General features: G+C 59.3%; 1 pseudogene; it reads left to right on the top strand.

Moving 5' to 3' along the window:
* The first annotated feature begins 1,906 nt into the window (after positions 1–1,906).
* On the top strand, positions 1,907–4,486 carry LOC126635004 (class II histocompatibility antigen, B-L beta chain-like; annotated as a pseudogene).
* Positions 4,487–5,498: the final 1,012 nt, after the last annotated feature.

Below are 5,498 nucleotides of genomic sequence, written 5' to 3'. Positions count from 1 at the left end.
TCTCCGAACCCCCACGTGGCAGGCCAGCGGTCGCCGCAGGCCTCAGCTTTAGATAAGCGAGACCAATGCAAGGATCTACAGTTCCCGACCCTCGTTGGAAGAGAAGAGAGAGAGGTCTCTAATCTCCAACTTATTTATACTCTGGTTTACGTAAAAATCGTATGGAATACTGGGTACTTGACCACTTCCTTGGTTACAAACTGGTTACCAGGAAGGCCTAGATCAAAACCATCACACCAGTATAAGGCCATTTACCCCCAGCAGGGTCCCACTTGCTCCCATTCACCCCACTACAGTCCCAGTGCCTCCCAGTAGGATCCCTGTCACTCCCAGTCTCTCACAGTCGACCTCAGCCTGCTCCCAGTCAGTCCCAGTATGCTCCCAGACAGTCCCAGTATGATCCCAGTCACTCCTGGTCTCTCCCAGTATATCCCAGTTGCCCCCAGTGTGGCCCCACTCACTCCCAGTTCCTCCCAGTAGCTTCCAGCATGATCCCAGTTGCTCACAGCCACTCCCAGTCACTCCCAGTGTGGTCCCAGTCACATCCAGCATGATCCCACTTGCTCCCAGTATATCCCAGTTAGACCAACATGGTCCCAACTACCCTCAGAATGCTCTCAGTCACTCCCAGTATGACCCCAGCCACCTTCACTGTGGGCCCAGTTGCACCCAGTATGATCCCAGCTGTGCCCAGCATGGCCCCAGTTACTCCCAGTGGTATCCTACTAGCTCCCAGTTGCCCCTAGCATAGAACCAGCTGCTCCCAGTATGATCCTAGTCTGATCCCAGTATAATCCCAGTAACATCCAGACACTTCCAGTACGAAGCCAGTTTGATCCGACTCATCCCCAGTATAGCTGCAGTCCCTCTCACACACTCCCAGTATTATTGCAGTCACTCCCAGTATGATCCCAGTGTAACCCCAGTAGGGGCCCAGGTGCTCCCAATATGGTCCCAGTTGCCCCAGTTCTGGTCCCGCTGGATCCAGTCCAGCTCTGGGTGTATCCCGGTGTCCCCCCTGCCCCCCACCCCGCTGTCACCCCCTTTTCTCTCCCCACAGAGCTCCTGAGCCAGCGGCGGCCGCAGCCCCTCCCCGGGGCCTCGGGCACAGCCAGGATCCCCCAGTCCATCCCTACCTGGAGTTTGGGGGGATCGTGTGTCCCCCCTGGCCCTGCTTTTGTTCTCACACCAGCCGCCTGCTGCTCCCAGTGCTCCCAGTAAAGCTTCCGAGTTCCCAGTTCTCTGTAGTACTGCTTAGTGGGGGATATTGGGGGGGGGGCTTTGAAAATCCTGGGAATGGGAAGGTTTGGGCAACGTCAGCCCCCCAAAATCCCACGTATCCAGGACACCACAAAGCCAAACTCCAGCAATCCGGGACCCCCCAAAACCCACCTTGGACCCTCCAGGCCGCGGGCAGAGTCAGTCCCAGCAGCAGCCAATGGGAGCGAGCGTTGCTGCCGCGTCATCAGTTGCCTGGCAGACCCGACCCAAACTGAGCCCTCACCGAGATCAGCCAATCAGAGAACGCCCTCCACTCGGTTTTGGGGACACGTCGGAGCTCCGGGACAGCCGGATCGCCGTTTCTGGGATCGGCAGAGTTGTGGGACCCCTGGACGCCCATTTGTGGGTTCCCTTGAGTTCCCACCTGCCCCGCACCCCACGGACTGCCCAGAACCCCCCACCCCCGAGGCTGCAGCGCCACGAAGGGTCTCAGCCAATCAGAAAGCACCGACGCGAACTGTGGCCAATCAGAGCGCACATTGCTAATGACTCATCAGTTGCCGGGAAGACGCGACGCTAAACGAGCCCGAACTTTGCGCTCAGCCAATCAGAGCGCGTCCAAAACAGCCCAAAAACGGCTCCACCCGGCTGGTTTTGGCGTGTCAGTCCCTGCCCGGCGCTGGTGATGGAGCGTGTGCGGGGAGCTGGGGCCGTACTGGTGGTACTGGTGGTGCTGGGAGCCCCCCCGGCTGCGGGCGAGGAGCTCTCGGGTGAGCGGGGGGGGCGGGAAAGGGGAAAGAGGAGAGAAAAGAGGGGGTGGGAACCCTAAAAGTGAGCACGAGAGGGGGGTTGGAACCCTCGGAATTAGTGGGAAGGGAGTGGGAGCCCCAAACTGAGCGCGGGGGGGGGTCTGGGGATTGGGAGGACAGTGGGAAAATGGGTGGGAGAGGGGCAAAAGGGGGGTAGGAGAGAAGGAAGAGGGGTGCCATGGGGGTCCCTCTGTGTCCCCCATCACTGGATCCCTGCAGTGGTTTGGGGGGGTGTCGGATCCGCCCTGGGGGAGTCCTCAATCCTCCTGTCCATCCCAGGGGGGTTGATAAGGGGGTTCCCCCCAAGTCAAGAGCTGGTGACGCGGCGTCCGTGGGGCAGAGGGGGGTGGGAAAGGGGGGTCCGGGGTGGCCCCCAAGCTCCCAACCTGCTGTGGGAGGCTGGGGGATGATGGTGGGGACAGGGTACCCCCTGACCCGTGTCCTGCACACACAGGGGTGTTCCAGGAGTTGAGAAACCAGGAGTGTCACTTCATCAACGGCACCGAGCGGGTGAGGTTTGTGGAGAGGAAAATCTACAACCGGAAGCAGTTCGTGCACTTCGACAGCGATGTGGGGGTCTTTGTAGGGGACACCCCGTTTGGGGAGATCCAGGCCAGGCACTGGAACAGACAACAGGATGTACTGGAGAACAAACGGGCTGCAGTGGACACGTTCTGCCGGCACAACTACGAGGTGTCCACCGCGTTCCTTGTGAACCGCAGAGGTGAGCGCGGGGCAGAGCGGGTCCCCTTGGGAATTCCCCTGCCCTGGGAATGACCCTGGAGCCCCTGAAACCCTCCTTGGGAATCGCCCCTGAAACCCTCCTTGGGAATCACCCCTGACCCCTCAGCTCTTCTTGTGCCCATCCTCGTGGCCTTGTGCCCCCTCCTAGTGCCCCCAAATCCATCCCAGTCTCCTGTTGCCATTCCAGTTTCTTCCAGTGTCCCCCAGTCCACCCCAGTCTCTCCCAGTGACCTTCCGCATCTCTGCCTCGCTAGGGCCACCGCTCTCCCTCCCCTCAGCCAATCAGAGCGCGCATCTCCGATTACTCATTAGTTGCTGGGCAGACCCGCAGAGTAGAGTTCCCTCACCAGGACTCACCTCCCAGTCCCGCTCAGGCCCTTCCCAGTCCTTCCCAGTCCCTCCCAGTCATTCCCATTACCTCTCACTCCACTCCCAGACCCTCTCAGTCCATTCCCAGTCGTTCTCAGTTCACTCCCACATCTCCCAACTCTCTCCCCAGTGACCCCCCCGGCCCATCCCCTTCTACCCCAGTCCATTCCCAGTCCCTCCCACTGCCATCCCAGTCCCTCCCACTGCCATCCCAGTCCCTTCCATTGCCATCCCAGTCCCTTCCATTGCCATCCCAGTCCCTCCCACTGCCATCCAAACCCCTACCCATGTCCTACAAGCCCTTTGCCCTCTCTCCCCAGTGCCTCCCAGCTCAACCCAGTATCTCCCCCGTCTCTCCCAGTGCCCCCCAGCGTGTCCATCTCGCTGGTGCCCTCGAGCTCCCAGCCAGGCCCCAGCCCCTGCTCTGCTCCGTGATGGATTTCTACCCTGCCCGGTGCAGGTGAGGTGGTTCCAGGATGGGCAGGAGCTGCCGGAGCACGTGGTGGCCACCGACGTGGTCCCCAACGGGGACTGGACCTACCAGGTGCTGGTGATGCTGGAAATCCCCCCCCGGCACGGGGTCACCTACACCTGCCAGGTGGAGCACGTCAGCCTGGAGCACCCCCTCAGCCGGCACTGGGGTACGGCCCGGCCCCCCCAGCATGGGGGGACACTGGCAGGGGATCAGGGGTCTGGGGAAGCACTGGGGACACTGGCAGGCACTTTGGGGGGCAATGGAGAAGTTAAGGAGGAGGTTGGGGTGTCCTGGGAGGGCTGAGAGGGGTTGTGGGGAGTCCTGGGGGAGACTGGGAGGGAGTTTGGGGGAGCCTGGGAGGGACGGGAGGGAGGTTTGCAGGGTCTTGGGTTGACTGGGATTGGGTTGGGGAAGTGCTAGGTGGGGTGGGAATGGACTGGGAGGGGTTCAGGGGTGTCCTGGGGGTGATGGGAGGGGGGTGGAGGGTCCTAAGTGGGATGGGAGGGGCTTTGGGGATCCCCGAGGGGCTGGAAAGAGACTGGCAGGAGGTTTCAAAGAGTGCTGGGGGGCTGGGGAGACCAAGACACGGTTTTCGGGGGGTCTTGGGTGGTCTCTGGGAGGTTTTGGGGGTCTTGACCCCCTCGGCTTCCCCAGAGATGCCACAGGACACCGTGCACAGCAAGATTCTGGTGGGGGTCGGGGGCTTCGTGTTGGGTTTCGTCTTCCTGGCGCTGGGGCTCGGCTTCTACCTGTGGGAGAAGGTAAAGGAGGGTCCCCAGGGTCGTGTCTCCCGTTCCCCAGAGCGTGTGTGCCCCCCTGCCCCCCCAGCCCGCTGTCACCCTCTTTTCTCTCCCCACAGAGCTCCTGAGCCGGCGGCGGCCACAGCCCCTCCCTGTGGCCTCGGGCCCAGCTGGGACCCCCCAATCCATCCCCACCCGGAGTTTGGGGGGTCGTGTGTCCCCCCCGGCCCTGCTTTTGTTCTCACACCAGCCGCCTGCTCCCAGTGCTCCCAGTAAAGCTTCCCAGTTCTCTGCAGTCCTGATTGTTGAAGGGCAGGTGCCCTCCCAAAGCCCCCCCAGAATCAGCTTATGCAAACTGTACAGTGGTTGGCACCCGTTGTCTTTCTGCTTCCAGGAGTGTGTATTTTTCTGCCATGTCTGGTTCAATGTTTTCACAGCTTAATGGCTCAAACTGTATCTGCTTTGTTTAAAGAAAAAGAGGGAAGTGTAGGGATTTTTAGTGCTAATATAGAGGATATGCTGCAGCTGTGAGAACACAATCTTATGTTGCTAACACAGAGGATATGCTGCTATGAGAAATAATCTTTTATGTTTCTATTCTGAAAACATGATCTGTTGTTCTGATGGCCTTCTGATGGTACCAGGATGTGAAAGATCTACCAAGAGAAACAGTAGCAAAACTAGATATAGAAAACAGGGTCTCAGTACCGGCTATCAGAGTGGGAAAGGACATAAAAATATTAAAGAAACAGAGTTGATAGAAGAGTATTGTTAGAAAACTGGATAAAAGACTGCTGCTTGATTCCAATCAACGGCGCTCTCTGATCATCACATTGCTGTGCTGAGTCGTCCGTGCTCGCATGAAAACCCCCAGGCAGGTGCCCTCCAAAGGGCCCCAAACATCCCCAACATCCCCAGTGATGTCACCACTGTCCCTGGGATGTCACTGGTGTTCCCAATGATGTCACAACTGTCCAACTGATGTCATCGCAGTCCCTGTGATGTCACCAGACAGCTGTGATGTCATTGGTCTCCAGTGATGTCACTGCTGTCCCCACGGATGTCACCACTGTCCCTGTGATGTCACTGCTGTCCCTAATGATGTCACTGGTCCCCAATGATGTCACCGATGTCCCTGTG

This window comes from Myiozetetes cayanensis, unplaced genomic scaffold (assembly GCF_022539395.1).
Source record: "Myiozetetes cayanensis isolate MyiCay16 unplaced genomic scaffold, myiCay2020 scf1039, whole genome shotgun sequence".
Classification (NCBI taxonomy): domain Eukaryota; kingdom Metazoa; phylum Chordata; class Aves; order Passeriformes; family Tyrannidae; genus Myiozetetes; species Myiozetetes cayanensis.
Note: the sequence above shows the minus strand (reverse complement) of the source record. Positions and strands in the feature narration are given on the sequence as shown.